The sequence below is a fragment of the Rhinolophus sinicus genome, linkage group LG02 (assembly GCF_036562045.2).
Source record: "Rhinolophus sinicus isolate RSC01 linkage group LG02, ASM3656204v1, whole genome shotgun sequence".
In the NCBI taxonomy this organism is placed as follows: domain Eukaryota; kingdom Metazoa; phylum Chordata; class Mammalia; order Chiroptera; family Rhinolophidae; genus Rhinolophus; species Rhinolophus sinicus.
This window is the reverse complement of record NC_133752.1, coordinates 117,042,720-117,064,549: the sequence shown is the minus strand read 5'-3', so window position 1 is coordinate 117,064,549 and position 21,830 is coordinate 117,042,720. Positions and strand designations below refer to the sequence as shown.

The 21,830-nt window shown below is 39.0% G+C and overlaps 1 long non-coding RNA gene across 1 annotated transcript in view; it reads right to left on the bottom strand.

The window, feature by feature from the left end:
- Positions 1–12,502, bottom strand: part of LOC141570067 (uncharacterized) — a 61,253-nt gene extending 48,751 nt beyond the window's left edge. The window contains exon 1 of the long non-coding RNA XR_012493876.1: positions 9,443–12,502. This is a non-coding gene — a long non-coding RNA (uncharacterized LOC141570067). The remainder of the gene's footprint in view (positions 1–9,442) is intronic.
- Between the last annotated feature and the right edge of the window lie 9,328 nt (positions 12,503–21,830).

Sequence of the window (21,830 nt, the reverse complement as noted above, 5' to 3'; positions counted from 1 at the left end):
AAAGGAGAGCAGTTAGGAAGTTATTGTGGTAATTCTGCTGTGAGAAACAATGAAGACAAGAATCAAGGCAGAGGCAAAGCACATAGAATGGAATGTATGGCTGCATAATAAATTAAGGAAATTCAACCTACAAGATTGTTGTTGAAAGTAGACATGGGAGTTAAACAAGAAGAAAAATCTAAAATAACTCCAAGGTTTCTGGTTTGGGCCATGAAAGAGAGCATGAAATTCATTATGAGAAGGAGGAGAAACAAATTCAGTTGCAGACACACTGAGTGTCTATGAGACATCCAAAAGAGCAGTTGTATTTATAATTTTTTTGTAACCACCGAAGTGTTTTCAGAGTATAGAGTTGCATACAAGAAAATTTCAATTGATTGATACCTAATTGCTTTATTCTACTTGTAAGATTTCTAATCACACCTTAAAATCTTAAGCAAAAGAGTGCTAGAGTTGCTTTGTATGAGACCAAGTAGAACTAAAAAGATATAGTACACCTATAACCCTTTCCCATCATTGCAGCATATCCTAAGGTAGAGATGTCCCTTGGAGCCCAAAATGTGGGTAACTCAATGTGCCACTGACCACACTACAGAGACCACATCATAATCTTGTGAAGCCTATTGTAAAACAAAATATAGTGATTAAAGCAAAAGTGTAGGGCTTCCCAAACAAGAAAGTGTTTTCTTTGGACCTCAAAAAATCAAGTGAAGTAGGAAAAAGAGATGATAATAGTTTTTTATTTTCATTTTACTGATGAGGCAGCTGGTGACTCAAGGGGTTAAGTGACTTGTCTAAGGTCATATTGAATCTGTGGTGCACAAGATTGCTCTTTCCAGGACATCACACAGGTTCCCCCAAAAGACCACACTTACAAAGGACATATAATCTGTTCTGCATAACAGTTCAACAGTAATAGCAATTTAATCTTCTAAGTAATCAACCTAGGCTTTTCCACTTACCAGGGAAATTGCAGGTGGAAACTATAGAACTTGAAACTCTACCTTTCACATTTCTGTATCGATCCTATTTGATGCTTCATGATGTTAAGGGAATACATGCTATCATCTAGTGTTTCGCAACCAAGCCCTTCAAAGCAGAGTAACCTACAGCACAGAACGTGCAAGTCCTCTTCTTGGCGCTAAAGGGTCATTAAGTCCTGACCTCTCTTTTCCATCCAGCTGCTTAGGACTAACTGGCTTTCATTCTAATAATTTTCCTCATCATTATTTTTTATCAATTGTATTAAGAATCCCCTAAATTTCAATCTGGTCTTGAATATCTGCTGAGACCATATTCGTATGATAGTGTCGTAAACTAACACCTGCAAAACACTAATATTTCACAAGTTGTGATTCTCTGTTAAGTTCATTAGTGTAGTACCATAAATTGCCATTTCTTAAAATGGCTGTTAAGAAAGTTAAATATATAACATATATATGATTAGCCCTGCATTAATTACTTTCTTTTGATTGTTGTGGTTTCTCAGGAATGCAATTTGCAGGGTTTACGGAAATGTTTTTATTTAGGGTGATAAATTAAGACATGAGTCTTTTGTAAAAGGGAGCAAGGAACGTAATTTGATTCTCTGCAGAGGTGACAATGTATTGGAGACAGTTTGAAAGGTTTTATCTTTATCTACTAAAAATTTCAGGCTGAAAAGAATAAAATTTCCTCCTCTCTCTAAATGGTTTTACCTTGGTAGTGTTATATAATTATCCACAAAAGAGTGTGTCATGTTACACAATCACTACCTTTCCCTTAGTTAGAGGTTTCAAAGGTAAATGAGAAATGATGCCCCTGAAAAGACACATCAAGAGTTCATCCAGACTAGTTTCCTTGTACTAGTCTCTCTTTTATTAAATGAAGTTATACGTCCCATTTTTTAAAAATTATATAAAATCTTAACTTCTTCCTCTCTCCTCACGTGGCTTGGGGGCCCTTCATGCATTTTTATGTCTCCCCTGGCTCCATCAGGGCTATTACCATGTCTGTTTTGGATGTCATGTTTAACCAGTGGCTAGTATATTGTGCCTGGTACATCATTGGCGCTCAGTATATAAATGAGTGACAGCAATTTCTACTCAAATTTTCAGTCATTGCCTTATATACTCACAACTTCATATTATACCCGTATATGCTCAACTCAAACACATTTCTATAAGTAGGGGAAAATTCACCCACAAAAATGGATTACTGAGGTTGGAAGTAGAGGAGCGACAGCTGAGCTTTTTGACACTTAGAATCTATTCTGCTAATGTCCACTTTCTGATAAGTTTCAAATATGTTATCAAAATGGAGGACGAGGCATGAAACTGTCAATGTGATATGATTAACAAATATAATCATAGAATTTGTTGACTGTCAGAGCCCTGTCCACTTGGTAGCATGAAATGTTGTAACTCTACCACTTCCCTACCTTCATCAAATTATTTATTCCTTAAATTACAGAAAATAAATCCTACAGAAAAGAAAAACTACAATTTAAACAAAAAGGAAATAATTACTTTATCTAACCCAGTTTAATATTATTTCTTTTCTTTGGTTTTCATTCATGATGGAGAACAACCCAAAGTTTTTCTTTAAAAAAATAATAAAATTCCTGAATTTTGGAGTTATTAAAGTATTAAATCATTTCTGGGTCATCAGTGGCTGTAGTTTCTTAATCCCAACTTAATAAACAATCCCTCCTAGTAAACATGGCCATGCTTTATGACATACAAGCCATGCTAAAACATCTTAATGTAAACCCATATATGTTAGTAGACAGAGCAGGGTCACGATGCCATGACGGTGGCAGGAACAACATTTACTATGCTCACAACAACCTCACCAGTTCTGATTTCAAACAAACTCATTAGTGAGGCCTCATCCCTGCTTTCTCCTTCAACCACACACACTCGAATTGCTGTCTTAGCTGGGTCCATGTTATGGGAAGATGCCCGAACATACGATCATCGTATTAAATCTAGAGTTGACAGACTTTTCTGTAAAAGGCCAGATAGTAAATATTTTAGACTTTACATGTCATGCAGTCTCCATCACATGTACGTGGATGATACATAAACGAATACCAGTAGGTGTGTTATAATAAAACTTTATTTACAAGGACAGGGGGTAGGGTGGTACAGATTTGGCCTGCGACTGTAGTTTGCCATACCCTGTATTAAATAATCACTGCATAGATAGATGGCTTTGTTGGGGGGGAGTAAACCATAGAGTAAATTCAGAGTCAGCAAACATTTATTAAACACCTACTAAATGCCAGGGTTTCCAGATGGTGTCATAACTAAGCCTCACAGGTGATCCGTATTTGATAGGTGGGAAACTTGAAACTATCTGGCCATTAAGTTGTGTAGCCAGAGCATGAATCCATTCTCCTCCAGGACTTAGCACCGTGGGGTCAAACAACCCAGGTTTGAATCTTGCCGTGGAAAATGACTCGAACTTTGTGTGTCTCATGCAGTGGTTATAAGGATCAAGAAATAACCACAAATAGTGCTTAGAACTATTTCTAATTGTGGCCAGCTACAAACACAATTCTGTAGACACTTAAGGCTCCAGAGAGTTTTTCAAAGGTTCCACAAACGTTTGATCCAAACAATGCTGTTAAAACAATTCTCCCTATTTCAAACACTTGAATAAAAAGAAACTTATACTCATGCAATGTATACCAAATTCAACCTGTTTTGTTCCTCTACATATTACCCTATGCTGTCAATTAACGTTTTTGTGCTCAGACATTGGAGCTAACCTTTTCCTATTTTCTGTTTATTTAAAGATTTCGCAGAGAATTCAAGGTGAGCTGAAAAACGTAAGTACTACCACTTTTAACTACATATCTATGTGAACCAGAATTGTCTTGACACTGTGCAACCAAAGTAAAAAAACACAAAATTAGAGGTCGAAGTGGATGTAAGATTCTAATTTTGTGTTAATCAGAAAAACGTTATTATTCCCATGGACTGATTTCATAAGTATATATTATAAATTATAAAAAAAACTTTATACTAAAAATGATTCTCTGTGGTTTTTTTTCTGTTTTATATACTGAAGGTTAATGTAAGCTTTCATTTGGAATTAAAAAAGGCATTTCCCCACAAAACATTTAACTAACTCTTATTAACTAGACCAGTGCCAAGTCTTTAAGGCACTTTTAGATCAAGGCCTGAAATTCCTAGCATAAAAATGCTACTTATTATCTTTTTTAAAATCCCACCTTGATAACTAGGACAAGGTAGTTACCAAGTAGAGTTCTTTCTCCTCTACTCCTCACCCCCATCATCTTATGCCCTCATAGCCTTAATATATATTTCTCCTTTGATCCTGACAATCCTCTGAGTTTGACAGGCAGGTAGTGTTAGTCTTGTTTTATAAATGGAGAAGCTGAATGAGACTCAGCATAACTGACTTCTCAAAAATATACTATTAAGCAAGTGGCAGAGTCAAGACCCAAAGCTTTTTACCACCAGTTTTGATACAGATGGCTGGATGTTGGAGGGGGCTCTGGGAGCTCAGAGGTCAACCTCACCATCACCGAAATTGATGGAGATGCAGGTTCATCAAACATATCTTACTAGTTGGTTGTTTTTCTACATGCTGACGAGGCTCTCTGAGGATAAAAGGGCAGCCTAGATACTTGTTTCTAATTTATTTTTCTAGACTCTGTCTCACTTTCTTCATGAAGTCATCTGACATAACACTTTGGTAAAAACTTCACATATAGGTCTCAAACTCAGTCCTGGTTATGGTTTCCTAGGGTTTATGCTCATGAGTGTGGGGGCAGTATTGGGTATTTATGTCTACAGCACCTGGAGGTATCAAAATCATATCTGTGAATAAATGTAAGATGGAGTCAAGCACCACTCTTTGTTCTCTTTCTTTAGATCTCCTTTCTTTTTGCCACCACTACTTTGGGGACACTTACGCAGAAATGTTGTAATAAGTTCCCAAATTATTTTTTTAAATTTTGATCTTACCTCCCTCAGATTGTTTTCCTTCTATCACCATTAGTGTAACCTCACAGCCTCCCATGGGGTTCCTCTAGGGCTTCTCAAAAAAAGGCAAGATTCTCTTCCTAGGATTCAAGTTTCTCCATCACATGGGCATGATGAGGTTTCCTCTCTGTCCCACTCTCGCCATCCTCTCCATCCCTACCTCATCATCCTCTCCACTGTCCTTCATACACGGCATGTTCACTGCTGCCTTTAGTCTTTGCAAATGCTGGTCTGTCTGCCAGGTTCCACTTCTCTCCTTAGATCTAAATCCTACTCAGTATTTCAGACCTAATCCAACATTGTTTTTCCATGGACGCTTCTCCAGTTATTTCAGCCCTTTAGAATTGTCATAGCACAAAGTTTATACTTGATGACACTTGTATTATTATATGGGTGAGTCAAATCTCTGTGGGAACCATAGGCAGCCATATAAATTGTACCCACATTACCCTACCTCACTCACTGTAGATACCCACTCAATTAGAGTAAATGATTAATGAAGTAATTCATAGATTTAATTAAATTGAAATCATCCCAAAGCAGAGTTACAAAAAACAAACATATTTCTGAGGTAGGTCCCACCCATAGTTCATGCTTATCTCAAGATAATTTTCCACTGTACTTTTAATGAAAAGTTTGTTTTTCCTCCTTGGGCATAGCCATTGTTATTGATAAATAAAATATGCCACTGAAGCATATATAAATACCCAAGAATGAAATACAGCAAATATTTAACAACTGACTGCTTTCTAATTGCTTAAACAAAATGAGCAATGCACTAGCTAGTCAAACTCCTTTCACCTGGAAAGATCTCTATTGATTGCCTTTAGTGTTATCTAGAAGATTTGGGAGCCTAATGGCATTTCACAAGATTTCAATGAGTGGGACATGATTCTACCTCCCATATACACTGACTAGAAAGGAAAGCTAACTACCAAAAAAAAATTCTTTTGAGTAAAATTCTGTCTGCTATTCTGCAACCATTATGTGTTTAAAAAAACTACAGTATGCATGAAAGACAAATTGTACTTAAGAAATGAGATAGAGAGCAGTTGTAGGTTGTTAATATCAGGGGACGTTTTGCACTTGTTCTGGAAAATGATTATGTATTTTGGTCTTGGAGCCAATCTGCAAGTCAAGTTCCTTCAAAACAGGCAGAGGGTAGTCTGGCTACAGCCCATGTGGAGGAGGAAAGGGTGAGGCTGAGGGTCCACCACTGGCATAAAGTTTTATCCATTCTGATATGTAAATATTCTTTCTTCACCTGAAGTCAATGTCAAGGTGATTGGAAAACAAGAACTTGGTTGACTGAGCAGAAGCAATCTGTTGTATTCTGGTCTTTCAACCCAGAGATAATCAAAGACTGTTATTTCATCTCTTGGCTGACCTAACTTTTGAGTGGAAAATGAACTAGGAATGTGAGATAACTGCATAATTTAAGCATATTTTTAAAAATCAGCGTGTCTCTTGAAATTGGTCAGACTTAGCTAATATTTTTTGTTCTCTTTATTAGTAACTTGGATTTTTTTTTCTGTCGCTGTGGGATTTGATCTGTTACACGATAAGAGTAAGTGACTTAAACTGTAATCATTATTTGCCAAAAGCTCAGAAAAGATGTGAAGGTTGTAAACAACACAGTATACCCTCGGGTAGGAGTTGGCTAGGTGAATTGGGACAGAGCTCTACGACAATGTAAATGTTTTCTTTGAATTCCTAATTGGAAAATGCTACTATTTGTGTTGCTGTTCACTAGCCATTTAAGTCTTGGTCATGTAGATTCTATTAAGACTACTCCTCTCTTGGGGCATGGGCGATAATGTTGAGTGCACACGCTTTTTAGGAAGAAGGCATTGAACTGGGTGGAAGTTCGAAGACCTGGCTTCCAGTCCCAGAACATCCCTGTGTGGCCTTGGACAAGCACTTTCACCTCTCTGGTCTACCAGCTAGGGTCAACAGATGATTGAACTAGGATAGAATTCCAAATGGTGCTCAGTTAGTGGGGGTGGTGGGTAAGAGCAGAGCAAAGCCTGCCTCGGGATGTTCACACTCGCTTTTCTAGTCCCTGGAATGTTCACACGCCCAACTCCATCCACCCCTCTGGTGTGCACACGGCTCCTTTCTTTCCATCATTTAAGTCTCTGCTCTAATGTACTGCCCTGCAAGTCTGTCCCAGGCAGTCCTCTCTAGTACTTCCTTTCCCAATTACTTTTTATCCTGTACCCTGCTTCACTTTTCTTCTTGGCATTCATCAGTACTTATACACATTTTCATGCACCCCCCCTTTTTTTAGCTGTCTCCTTGCCTAAAACAGAAGCACTGTGAGAGCAGTGATCTTGTCAGCTTTATATATGCTTTAAAAAATACGTGGTATGTAGTGAGCACTTAGTAAGTATTGATGAAACGAATGAATCACTGAATCCCTGTCTGGCAAAGGCAACAACATACTAGAAGGGACCAGCAGTTGGCCCTCTTGGCACCCCCAGTTTGCCAGAGTCCCCACCACTCCCACTGTGCTCCCAGTACTGAGTTCGTTTGTTACTGAATCTGCTTTTCTTATACCCCACTTTCCACACTGATGTTCCTGCTTGTTCTAAGGAAGTATGTCCATTTATGACACGATACCCCTGGTCTAAGATGTTTCTGGCCAAAAAAAAGAAAAAAGTCTGCTGCTAAAAATAATTTGAAAACTCCTAGACAAGAGGACCTTTCAAATCCCCTCCAGCTCTAACAACCAGTGAATTCATGCTTCACAGCCATTCACATCTAGAAGTATGAAATACAAGACGCATGTATTCAACTTTCCTTCATCGCCTCCTTTAAATGCTTTTTTTTGAGTCAGTCCCCACAGGAGCAGACCATGTGAGACCATTAAGAGAACAGTTCATTCCCACCTGCCACCTCAAGCCAGCCAACAATCTCAGCTTCACCACTCCATTCTTGATTATGGAGAGCCATTCCAATCTTGAGTGGCAGGATTTGCAGAAACAGCTGTTGGGCTCCACAAACATTTGGAGGAGGGCAAAATGTGAGGTGGGTTGTTACATTCTTCTACTCCCTTACTGAAAGCAACAGCTGCGATCTTCACATGTAAGACAAAGTAAACAAAAGCTGACCAAGCTCAGCACTGTGCAGCAGCAAGCATTCAAAGGGATTTCCCCGCACAATGTCTCCATCCCAGCATCTGAGAGGCTCAGTTCTCCCCAGCATGGAGGGGAAGCGAGATCTTTGCGTGCCCTGTTCACTTGACCAAACACTGCCCAAGATGGGCAATTCAACCCTGACTCGTTCAGCATTCCATTACTGGTTATCACACAGGGACTTGTCAAGTTTCAGCAGCCTGTAAGTGCACCAGGCACAAAAAGCAGTGTTTATCTCTGAGAGGCAAGCACTCTTGGGTTCAGTGGCCTGAGTGTCTCTATCTGTGCTAAACTGGCTAAGGGAGAAGGAGGTCCCTGTATAGGAAAGTCAAGGTATGTTTAGAGGTGCTCTCTGATTCAAATAGCTGGCTTACTCCTTTTGTTTCCTCCTCTCTTTTATTCACGTATACAGAAAACAGAGTATTCATTTATTCCTTTTCCCAACCCCTCTTAACTGCCAGGGCCATCTGTCTGTCTGAAACCGTTTTTGGTTGCACAGTTTTGAATCCAGGTGACAATCAAAATGAAGAAGTGATTGTCCCTGAATGTTTTCTCTGAAGGGAGTTAAAAAAAATTTAAAGCCTTTCTGTTTGTTTCAAATTCTCTAGTTGAAATCCTGTACTCATTGAACTGCAAGAAATAAAACCTGTGAGTGGCCACCATGCTGATGTAACGTAATGTAAATGTGTTCAGCGGGGCATTGTTTCCTAACTAGGCTGCAATTAAGCAAGTTCTTTAAAAAATGGATGGAACTTTTGATGTTTGACTAGCTGTATTTTCAATCTCCTTTTCTTGGTTTAAAACTAAGATTCTTTGTTTTCGTGTGCATTTAAAGCAGCTTGGTTGGCAAGTAAATGCAGTGGGAAAATAAATGATCTTGTACCCTGAAGTCCATCATTTAATAAGTCCAATATATCCATAGGCATATGATTTTTAATCAAAGATATTCCTGGTGGGCTAAGGGATAAAGAAAAGAATTTGTCTACAGGTTTGTTTTACCCTAGGATGCCTCATGTCACCTAATTGTTTTTTACAAAGCCATTGCTTCTCTAAGAAGTATTGATTTGGTCTAGTTAAACTTGTCAAGTGAGAGGAAATGATCAATGGATTACTTTTTCAAAACATTTAACCCCCAATGGAATCTGCTCATCTTTGTCATCTCAAAGAGGCAGATACAGGAGTTAGGGGAAGAAGTTAAAATTTGAAATATTTCCTTCATCTTTTTTTCCCTCGTGTCTATAAATGAAAACCCAAGTTAAGGAACATTGTTTACTGGGTCTCTTCTCTAGCTCCCGACATTATCATCACCTTTTGTTGCTGCTGCTGTTGCTGCTGCTGCTGTGTGACCTGAAGGAACATGAGATGGCCTTCCTCAAGTATCTGGGTTTTAAATTCAGTTCACATCTCTTCAGTGAATTTGCCTTGGCCAGTAAGGAGTCACTGCCCCATGGTCCCTGGAGACTTCACCAGCAAAGGCACTCACCTCAGGAGAAAGCAAACACAAACGTCTCATATGGGCCCATCTTTCCAACCATCTCCTGGACTCTGGCAGCCTTTCCTGAGCCAAAGGTCTCTCTAAAATCCCTCACAGTCAGACTGTTTTGTGACACTCAGAAATGGCTCAAGTTCTCATAAACCCCACATAGATTGGGAGGAAAACCATTTTGAATCAATGATTTTCATGATCTCTAAAATTCAATAAACAGTATTTCTTTCTTAAAATTACTGGAAATTAACATATGATCAACTCAAGGGGAATTTAGTACCAAAGGTGCTCATTTCAAGACAGTTTCACCTAAGGGGGATCCCCCAGTAGGTTTCTGCAGCTCTGAAGTCAGGACATCTGTGAAACCAGTGCACGGACTACCGGGTCTGACTGTCTTTTAATTAGAAGAAGGGTGAGCTGCCATTTGTGAAGGGAACCCTTGGTGTCAGGAACTGTGCTTATATGAGATATTTTTAATATGAGTATGAAAGGTAAAAACTAGGTAAAATTTTTTCAGATTAGGAACTTGAGCTATAAGAATGGAAGGTAACATGCCCTGGTCCACACAATTTGATAGGTATCATTTTAAAAAAATAGCATAGATTATGTAAAAAATCATCTTTGCAACGGAGTCATATAGTTTATAGCGCAAATTTCTTCCATAGTTTAATGTATTCTTGATAATGAGGGATTTTGGAAAGTTAATTTATTGTTATGTCCTAGGATACTATTTATAAGTGCTCTTATGTTCCCATTCATTTTAAAGCCTAAATACTTATTTGCAAACATCATTGCCTTATTCCATGTGCTAATTTGTAGGGAGAAGTTTATGTATTTGGGGAATTTAATTCATTTCTGCATTTTATCCAGGAAACGAGAGCCAGATGTTTTTGGACATTTGTTATTTATTTTCAATAACAGCTTAAGTTAAGATATTGATTGGATATTGCATCTTCTCCGGAAAAAGGGAAACTTTTCATACCCTACATCTCATCATATCTTAAAACGAACAAAAGGAAAGCCTGTTGAATGTCCTTTAATTTGTAGATGGGAGGGCTGGGAAAGGGCACTCAATTATATTACCAGAGCTCTGGATGAATGTCAATTCAAAGTGAAGGCTCCCCCTGAGAGGCAGGGACCTTGAGCAAAAGCGCTTTCGAGGAGAGTTTACTGCCAGGGTCAGGGAGAGGTCACAGTCATCCTGCACTGCTAAGCTGGGATCCTTGGATTCCATTTCAGGCAGCGACACTCCACGAGTAAGAGGAGCTCGCTGAGCCCTGTCCACGTGTGTCTGCTGGCTCGCCTGCCTGTCTGGCATCTCTGCACAGGCCTCTTCCGCACTCCCTCACACGACCTTCCAAGCCAAATGAGCTGTCCTTCTAAATATGACCCTAACTCATGCAACAGCTGGTGGCAAGAGCAAAATAGACTGAGCTCATGGGAAGGGTATTTACTACTGAGTCCGTTTTTTTGTGTGTGTGGTTTTTTTTCTTTCTTTCTTTTTTATGACTACAAGATGTCTGGAAAATTTATCAGAAACCTTTTTTATAAAGATTTCATTCATAAAGGTTTTTGAGGGATTTCTCAGCTAGTTACAGTTTAGTATATCTCTTGGGAGGCATGATAGTCCAGTTTATTATTTCTCCTTCTCCCTGTCCCCAAGATTCAGGAAGATCGGAGAGTCTGAGCGAGGAGAGAAGGCAATTATCTAACTACCCGCACTTTCCCTTAGAGATTCTGACAAACTTCCTTGCCGTGCTCCATTGATGATCTTGGAAGAACAGAGAGCCACCGTATTTGTGAGAGAACTGGACCATACTTTGAAGATGCAAGCTTCCTGCCTTTACATGTCTTTGAAATTGTCTTCGCTATGATCTGTGAGTCAAAGAAGTGATCTATTATACATTTAGGGGAGCACCTCAAAATCTGGCTCTGTGCAAATAAGGTACATTTCCTGCCTTCTTCATATGGTTTTGTTATGACTTAGGAAACTTGGAAAGAACTCAGTTAAACAACTGAGTCATAGTGAGTTCGTGCAGAACAGCTCGTTTCACATGAATGCCATTTTCTTTCTTTTCTTTTCCTTTTGGTAGTTAGATCAGGGCAATCCCCAATGTACAGTGTATCTGGTTGTCAGCAAGGTACATGACAAACTCTGTTCCGGTCAGAGACTTGTTTAATGAATTAAAGTCACCTTGGGTAGAAATGGTTAATGTGTGCTGTTGATCTTGGTCCTCAGTCCTACCCCTGACCGGAGATCACGAAACTGGGAAGAGCAGGCAACATACTGAATGATGGGATTGGGTTTTGTAATACCTTAGGAGACTGGCATGTGGGCCACACCCAATATAACATTTAGCAATGTTAAGTAATGAAACTATGCATTTAAATTTAAAAAGTTAATATCAATTTTGGGGTATGAGAGGTCAAGTTTAATACTGGTTAAAAATATTTTGGAGAATTTTTTTTGTCCATCCCCAAATATCATGTAACCTCCAAAATAGCCCAAGTCATCTTAATCTGAATTAATGATAAAAAGGCCACCTGTAATTTATTGAGTACCTGGTATGTGCTAAGATTATAAAATTAAAATTATGAGAAAATGAAGGAGGTTAAGTAACCAGCACTGGGTCAAAATGGCTAGCAAATAGCAGAGCCAAGACTTCAGTCAAGGATGGATATCAAGAATAAAACATTTTCAAAGAACTTTGCATTGGTTATTGATATCACATATAAAGACTGTTAGTCATCTTAAGGAATCAAAATTAAATAAAAACACTAAAGACTGTCTGGAGAAAGTGCCTAGAGGAAGAGGACCAAAAAAGTAAAGAGTCTGGAAGTTATAAAGTAGAAGATAGTTAAAGATGATAAATATTGGACATGAAAAATGGAGATTTTGAGGGATATAGCAGGTATCTTTAAATACCAAAGATCTAAGGTCAATTGGAAGCTAGAGGCAAACAGATTTTAACCCTAAATAAATATCCAACAATAAAGGTTTCTTTACAAGCAAGGGGAGAGAAAGTTCCAAAAAGGATTGAGAGGTTTCGATCACTAGAAGTACTCAAGCCGATGGTGTTAGCCACCCACCAGGGTTGTTCATGAGTGAAATTCTGCCTTTGGAGTCTTTTGGCCTATTTGAGGGATTCTTCACTGGAGATCCATGGGTGAATTTCATGAAATCTTTGAATTTCTGGAAATTATATGCAAAATTATATATATATATATATATATATATATATATATATATATATCATCCCCTCCGGGGAGTTGGTTCATATATTTCTTCATATCCTCAAAGCAATTTTACAAAATCTGTGAACCAATAAATGGAGTCCCTTTCAATTCTGCAATTCAGTAATTCTGTTTTGTAAAACCAGTCTTACCTTTCACAGAGGTGTACCCAACAGAGCAGTGTGATTAATTTAATGTTTGGGACAAAAGAGACTGAACAATTGAGGAAAACTTCAAGGTTTTGAGCCTCGTAATTGAGAAGCTATTGATACCATTGGGAGATAAAGAAAATGAAGGAGAAGCAAGAAGTCCATTATCAGTGGAAGATAATTAAGTAGGAATAAATGGACAAACTGAAGCCTGTCTAAGATTCCAGTACTGAGTGTACTGAGTGTGTAATCCAAATATTCTTTTACATCATGGCAGAAAAATGCTGAAATCTAGAGATGTATAAATAGAGAAAAAGCCACTTGAAATTTAGAACCATGAAATGTTGTAACTCTAACTGACCTAGAGATCACTTACTTCAGCCCCCTAATGTGACAATTGAAGAAAGCACATCTCAGAAAAACCAAGAGACATACTCTCTACCCTGGTACCCTGGTTGCCAACCTAAGTCTCTGTCTACAGATTTAAGAGGGTGGGGGGTGGGGGGGCAGGAATCCAGATTTCTAAAACATTCAAATCTTGAATAAAGATACCACTTAAATTTTCCGGGTTGGGTGGTGGGGGAAACTACATATAATACACAAAGATCCACTTTGTTATGGCAGAAGGCAAGAACATAACACTGCCCCTTAAGAGTTTTAAGTATAAATTCCACCCTTCAGCATGCTCTGGGATGTTTTCACAGTATTTTAACCTTGGTCTTCAAAGTCTAATTTACCTCAGGAAAATTACATAGATTTTTCACCTATAAAGAACAAAGAAGCACATGGCTGCATTATTTAGTGTTACTGAATTAGTCTCCTGAGTCCTTGGGTTTCCCTTTAGATGTTGTCTTGCCAGTTTCTAAGATCAGAGGGAGACTGGCTCTAGAAGCACTCATGCATAAGAAGGTCTTTCGTACCATCTCTCCCCCTCTGATGAAAAGATTCATTCTATTCATTCTGTGCCATCTGACAATCTCCCAGGTCCAGTTCTGAGTCAGCAGGTCTTCAGTATATATAAACTTTCCACTGTTTCATTTTTTCAAATCCACTTGACAAGGTCAAGGTGGGGTTCAGACCAGAAAAATTTGGAACTAGTGCCATCTGAGACTTGTTTCCTGAGAAAGCAAACTGTTTTTCATAATCTGCAAGTTTATGGAAATTTGAAAACTTGACATGCAAGTTTTATGCGTCCGTGCGTGTGTGTTCATTTTTTAAGGGATTCAAATTAAATACAATTTTGGTTGGGGAGTTGCCGAAATGACTAGGGCGTCAGCTAATATAATTTCAACTTGAACCCAAACATGGGTTCCATGTTTCAATTCATACTGAAGCTCTGTAATATATGGCATTGGAGTAGAGGTATAATGATCTCTTGGGAGAGGCACGATCCAATTAAAATTTAGTTTGCTGTCTTTAGGAAAGACACAAGCAGTTATATATCCTTTGAGAGGGTCTTAGGAAATACACACCTGGGCTTTAAATGGCTACTCATTTGACTGTGAAGTTGAATTTCAATTCATCTGGGAGTCAGAGCATAAGAAAGAATTCAAAGAACAACACTCTGATATTTCCTGGTGTGTTACCAGGGAGAAAAGAGCTCCTGGAAAATGAATGCCTTACACATTTGCAGATACAACCAAACACTTAAAAAACAAGACTATTGTTATGCGTAAAAGTCATTCCTTTTAGGAGAAGCCTAAGAGAATATTGAAATATGGCTGACATTTCAACCACAAAATAAGATTTAAAAAAAAATATATATCATGTTTAAGTTCTCTTAGATAAAAAAGAAAAAGGAAAGGAAAAAAAATCTATAACCCAGTATAAGCAATTCCAGACATTTCACCCATAAAATAATTCACAGGGATCCATTATACTTCTAAACGCAAAAGCCATTAGCAGCCCTTTCTAATTCTCTTTAGTTCTGTAAGAGAATTATTTCCTATATTCCACAATCCCATATATTGTTTTCAAAAGACAAAAATACACAATAGGTTGAAGAGAAAATATAGACTAATGCTTTCTATTTCATTCATTAGTTGATTACTAAGATGAAACACTCTCACAGTGTACAAGAGCTTCCCCACCCCCATTTCATTAGGCAATTCTTTCGCTTGCTTCTTTAACAAATTTAAGAAAGAAAAGCCACTATATTGCTTCAGCACTACCCCATCTCTCTACGCTACCTCAAATTCTGATTGAAACCAATACAACTGTTTCAATGTGAGACTAGAGACAGATTGATGAAATAAGATCAATGGATTTATCATACATACATATTTAGGTACTTAAAGACATTGTTTTAGGGGTGATTTAATTATGCAGCCCATTTATTCCTTCCACAAATTTGTTGAATAGCAGATTTAGTTAAAGCAATGCAAGCTGATACAATAAATAAACACCCAAATTTCAGTCGCCAAATTTTCATACCATGAATGTTTAATTTTCAGTCAAGAAACAGTGCAATTCAAGTGACTGATTGGATTCCAGGAGACAGAATCTCCTGCATCCTGTATCCACACCATCTTTGAGAGCCTCAGAGTCCTCTGCATTTATCCAAGATAAGGGAAAAGAAGCTTGAGAAGTCGCCCCTGTTTGTAAGCACCATCTGCTCACATAACCACACCTAGATGCAAGATGGCTGAGAAATGTATTTCCCAGTGGGTAAGCCACCTCCCAATGACAACTTCACACTCCGAAAGTGGTTAGTCACAACACCTGTAATAAGGTACTGTGCTGGGCATTGGGGAATTTTGAACAATAGATTAACTGGGATCTAGTCTTCCAGTAGCAGGCACTTGAGCAAATTTTTTCCAAGTATCCTATTTCTTTACCAATAATTCTTGTATATATATATATATATATATATTAAAAGCTTGTTGTATGCCAAGCTCACGGTGCATCTGAGCCCCAGTGTTTCGGTGGTATTTCAGGACTCAAACCCTGTGGGTGTGTGTACACACCGTGGTCTTTCCTCTCGACCTCTGCAGTCTTGCAATCACTGGGGGCAGGAGCTCAAGTCCGATTGTTCTTACCACAAGGCAGAGTCCACAGCAGACAATGAATGAGCATGTATTATACTAAACAGACCCCTGGCACCTACTGCTGGGGCAGTGATTGTCATACTGGGGCCTGATTTCAACTCCTAAAAAGCTGTACTTCCAAACACAGTTAACTATAAAAGAAAGTTTTTGTAAAATATGAGGTTCCTATACTAATATATGATTAATCATTTAAAACTTTGAGTCAACTGAAATGGAAGTGCTAATTTATGTGAGTAGATGGGTGTATGAGCATTAGTGGGGGTGGGGGATACTCAAAAGAGAGAGCAAGATGCCCAGGATAGGTTAGCACAAGACTTTAACCATAATGTTCTACCGTATTCTCCCTGTATATCTACTGTCTAACTTACAAACTGGCCTTGCTTCATATGATCCAGTCCCAATTTGACAGCTTTTCATTTCGATGAAGAAAGGATTCCTCTAATTGTTGCTTCCTATGGCACATCTCCCAAGTTTTAGGAGCAAGGTTGTAAAAGAAGGAATTCCCGATGTAGAACACTTCTTAGCTTGGAGCAGAAAAGGAGTGGATTCTAGTAAGGAATATAATTCATGTGCATAAATAATTTGAATACAAGGTAGAATTGGGGTAGAATAATCTATACAATGTAGATGACATTCTATCAGAGGAGAAAGATTCACACTGTTTTGCAAATGAAGTGAACTTTTAGCTAAGACTTTTAGAAACATGTGAAATTAATCGAGTTGACCAAGTTTAGAGAAAACAGGAATTGCCATTTAGAAGCATACGATGTAGTCAGGTACTCAACCAACTCTATGGAAGCTAGAGTATAAAGTGCAGAGGGGAGAGGGGGACTGTAAAAATGTGCAAGACAGCATCTACCCTCATGCAAGTCAGCAGCTAAGAGCAAGTACAGATGAGAATAACCAATGTGTACGGAGCACCCACCTGTGCCTGGCTACATGCTAAGTGCATCATTTGCATTATCTCATTTGGCATTAATGCACTTAGCCAGGTGCCTGGCACAGAAGAAGTGCATGATAGTGATAGCTGTGATTGAAATGCCAATTTTATCTGGAGGTTATTATTACCTCTGCTTTCAAAATAAGGGAAGTAAGACATGGTGAGGTTAGGGGATATATCTAAAACCCCTTAGCTGGAAAATCAGACATATATACATGGAAAGTTCGATAACAATTAGAGTATTCTGAGAAAATGGTGGCCTGAGTACCCTAACTTTCCCCGCTCATGGCCCCCTCCCTTCTAATTTCAGTCATCTTCCAGCTACTTATCTTAAGAAGAACATCTCCTGGGGCACAGTGATAGGGAGTGCCTGGAGGATGTGTGCAAGACCTGCCATCTGTGGGGGGTTCACCTGGAGAGAGCCAGGGATGCGCTGACTTCTACGTATCAATAATGATGAAATGGAGGGGCTTCCTAGAGAGAGTGCTGCCCTGGGGGGATTTGTGAACCCCTAAGGACAGTGTGCCAGCTTGAGGGATGATCTTGGGGGCACCTGCTAGTCTCCTTCGCTTTGGATGAGTTTGGACGCCATTGGACAGATGGGCTCAGATTCTCTCTGCCTTTGAGGCTGGTCAACTACCTTGCAGCTTTGTGGGGAAGTGACTTCCGCTTGACACCTTAGCTGCTGCAGACAATTTGCCAACAGAGACCCAGACTGCTGTATCCCCCCCACTTCCTGTAAGTCAAGCTTCCTCAATGCTAAACCAGGCAACTGGAACAAAGGGTCAGCAGTGAGAACAATGAACATCTCAAGGGGACCCAGTAGTCAGACCGAGGAATAACAATACACAGATTAAAATGAATATTCTTCTGCTAAAATAGAGAAGGCCAGAGGAGATACATAATCACTTTAACAAAGAATAAAAAGCTCACAGAAATGGGGGTGAGGAGGGAGAGAGCATTAAAATAATTTTCCAGCACTTACAAACATAGTTTTAAATTTTTTAAAAATTTAATCCAGTTAGAGAAAGGAGGGTCCCAGGTGAGGAAGGCTCCCTAACACTGTGAGGCAGTAGAGTATATGGAAAAAGCCAATTGCATACTTTTGATTCTCAAATTGAGCTGGTCATTAGACTTACCTGGGACGTCTGTTATAAACAGAGCTTTTTCAACTTGCCCAACCCTTACAAGTCAGAAAATCTAGAAGAAGGGCCAAAGAAACTACGTTTTAGTTTAAGTGGGCACTCGTTTTGTTTGATGAGCCACTGAGATTGGAGGCAAATGTTGAATGAGTTAGATCACCAAGTCTGCAGAGAGTGGTTAGGAGGGAACTGGAGGGTCTGTGAAGCGTGGGGAGCATTCACAGTTAATGGGTTTCAAATAGGAAACAAAGATTGATGAATGCTTTGTTTGCATGATCCCAAGTTTTCATGGAGTGTAATAACAAGCATTTGTCACGACTGTAGATCAAATATCATCTAAAACTTTCATATGTATAAGTCTAGCCTTAAATAATATAAAACACATTAATAAAAAGTTGAAGTACTACAGTTTTACAAAAGCTTAAAAAGCCAGGCTTCATCTAGTTCACATCTCACTGTGTGTGTGTGTGTGTGTGTGTGTGTGTGTGTGTGTGTGTGTGTTTAATAACTGAAATACACAGTTAAATTTTCGCAGTCTTACTTTTTTAACCACTGACAGTAACAATGGTCCATTTCTCTCCCAATGTTCCATTTCAAGAAAGATGGATCACTGTTTTAGCAAAGTATGAGGAAACAACAATAGGAATAAATAGAGTGCTTGGAAGACAAATGTGGAGTGGTGTGTGCCATTTGATAGAATCAGCCTTGCATACTTTTCTCCGACGTTTCCTGAACTACTCCTACCAAGGGAGACAACACAGCGCTTCTTGGCTTTTTCCCGTTCAAATGGCTGCTTCAGAGTCAATGATGTAAAATAACAGGAATGAAAGGCCTCATGGATCAAGAATGACGGTTCCTGATAACTTCCAGTAGGTTATTCCCTTGGAACTGTTTTTTTCCAGGAGGTATGATGGATTTGAACTAATACATTCAAAAATGTTCACCTCCACTCTTATTTACTGAAGGCAGTCAAGCTCCATGAGGCTGACCTTTCTACTTATGAGACCCACAGCATGACTACTTCCTCAAGAGTAATGAGTCCAATATTTCCCTGCCTCAGAACCCAGAACACCAGTCTCATGCAATACTCTGCAATAAACAAAAAGCCTTCTTTCATCAGATTTGGGATGGGATGCACTCACTGTCCCCTCTCAAAGTGCCACAAGACACGTTAGCATATCTGAGCTTCTGAGGGCCCTGCAGCAGAGAAACCATTTTAACTCTATAACTCTGAATTTCCAAATCTTATTTAATTGCTTGTATTAAGTTGCCAGGGCTGTCTTACCAAAGTACCACAAGCTGGGTTGTTTAAACAACAGAAATTTATTGTCTCACAGTTCTGGAGGCCAAAAGTCTGAGATGAAGGACTAGTTCCCTCTGAGGGCTGTGAGGGAAGGAGCTGTTCCAGGCCTCTCTCCTTGGCTGGAAGACGGCCATCTTCATGCGTTCTCCCTGTGCATCTGTCTGTATCCAAATTTCCCCTTTTGATAAGGACATTGGTCATATTGGATTAGGGTCCATCCTAATGACTGCACTTTATCTTGATTACCTCTATAGAGACCCATTTCCAAATAAGGTCACATTCTGACGCACTGGGTGTTAGAACTTACATATGAATTTGGGAGGGATGGGGACACAATTCAACCCATCACACCATTGAACCTTTGGTTCAAATGTCATCTAACAGCCTCTCATCTCACATCCTGTCATCTAACATACTAATATTTTGGGAAATGTTAATGTGGTCTCACAAGTACCCAGGTCTGCCTCAATAGTTCCCAAATGCCATTTGCACAATATACACAGAATCACTGAGGGTGCTTTTTAAAATTCTGGATTCTTGAGTCTCACTTCCACAAATGGAAATCTACTATTCTAGAAAGGAACTCAGGCACTTGCAATTGTAAAACCTTCCCAGAAGATTCAGACATATAACCAGATTGGAGTTCTATAGTCAGTTAGCACTCACTATTTTTAGACTTGATTTGGGCCAGAAATCTCAGAATAGCTGCATAAGAATTGAATTGTACCTCTTCTTAAAATAGTAGGAATAAGAATGTTTCCTCATCTCTGTTTTTATAATACCTTGTATCTTCCTCCATCATGATACAAATTACCTGATGTGCATGTAGAGACCCTGTTTTATCCATCTTTTTATTCTCAATGACTTCCATTGAGCTGGCACATAATGAGCATTCAATGTGTGTTTATTAAATGAATAAGTACCTGAAGCAAAACACGTGAACGTGTACAACCATTTTATTGTTTAAAAAGTTATTGATATTGACATCTCCCCATCCTTGAGAGATTTCATCTACTCATAAGATTTTAAAACATAACCTATGCCACCGTCCTTTCTCCCCCACCTTTTACTCTAGTCTTTAGTTTTCAGAACACTTCATACTCTTTCTAGCCTCTCTTCTTTGTACAGACATGCTACGTTGGGACTCTTCTCTCTGCCGTCTTCTCCCACCCACATCCAACTGACACCACTAGTTCCAAACTAATATTTGTCGTGTTCTGTCCTTCAAATATGAAGTAGGGGCCTGTTAAACAGTTCCATATAGTGCTTTGCTTTTCAATCAAGACTTTGATTATATTTAAATAGTTCAATGGCTGCTTTCATTGCCAGAATCTAAGCTACACGTGGGCAGGATTCATGTCAGTTGTGCTCGTTTTTGAAACAACAGAAACTTGCACAGAGTAGGAGCTCAAATATCAATGGAGTAGCTACATACTTTTGGCAGTGACATGCTTTTCTCTACCATTAAGCTGGTAGTTTCTCTAGAACAGGGACTAAGTTGAATTCATTTTCTATTTTTACCTGGAAACAGAATGGTTTTCCATAAATTTTTCTAAAATTATTAAGGCTTTTGTTTACTTGTGTCTTTGTTTACTGTTGCCTAGATGAAAGCCTAAGATAGAAATTTAGGACAAGGGTAGATGTTGATGAAAATATAAAAATAGATTTGTTCTTTCTTGTTATTACAGCCCAAACTTAAAATATCTGTAAAATAAAAATAAACCAGAAAATATGTAATGGCATCTAGGCAGCCCAGAAGCTGATGTGCTTCTACAAAGCAGACTGTAACAGTGAGTGAAATAACAGTTTCCAAGTGAGTTTTCAGATTGCCAAAAGATCACTTTAAATACAGCTCTGGCAGACATCTTCTTATCGAGAAACTGCAGCACATGTCAAAAGGTGATTCCACCAATTCCTTATTTCTAAAGACAGAAAGCCCAAAGAGACACAACAGCTGAGCACATTGGGGATGGAGCAATGCCCCGACTTCACCTTACGTAAGTGATCGGAACTTTATGTGGCGTCTCCCTCTCTTCCTGAGGATGACGCTCAGCTTCTTACCTCTCTTGTAATGTTTTGTTCTTTCAGTGACAACCTGCAAAGGACAAGTTGTTTTTTCTCATAATACTGAAAATTGGCTTTCTGGTAACTTGCTGTCCCTACTTGGAAGCAGTTATGGAAGCTAAGGGGAACAGGTACGTATTTCTCTGGGGAAGGTGGAAATGTGGTTTTTGTCTCCTCCCAATATCCCCAGTATAGCTAGTCACAAGGGCGTGGAGGAGAAATTTTGCATTGGACCGAATTGCCTCCTTAGAAGGAAAGAGGTTGTGATCCCATCCATTTTCCTGGAAGATTAAATGGATTTTTGACATCGTTAATGGATTGGGATAATATC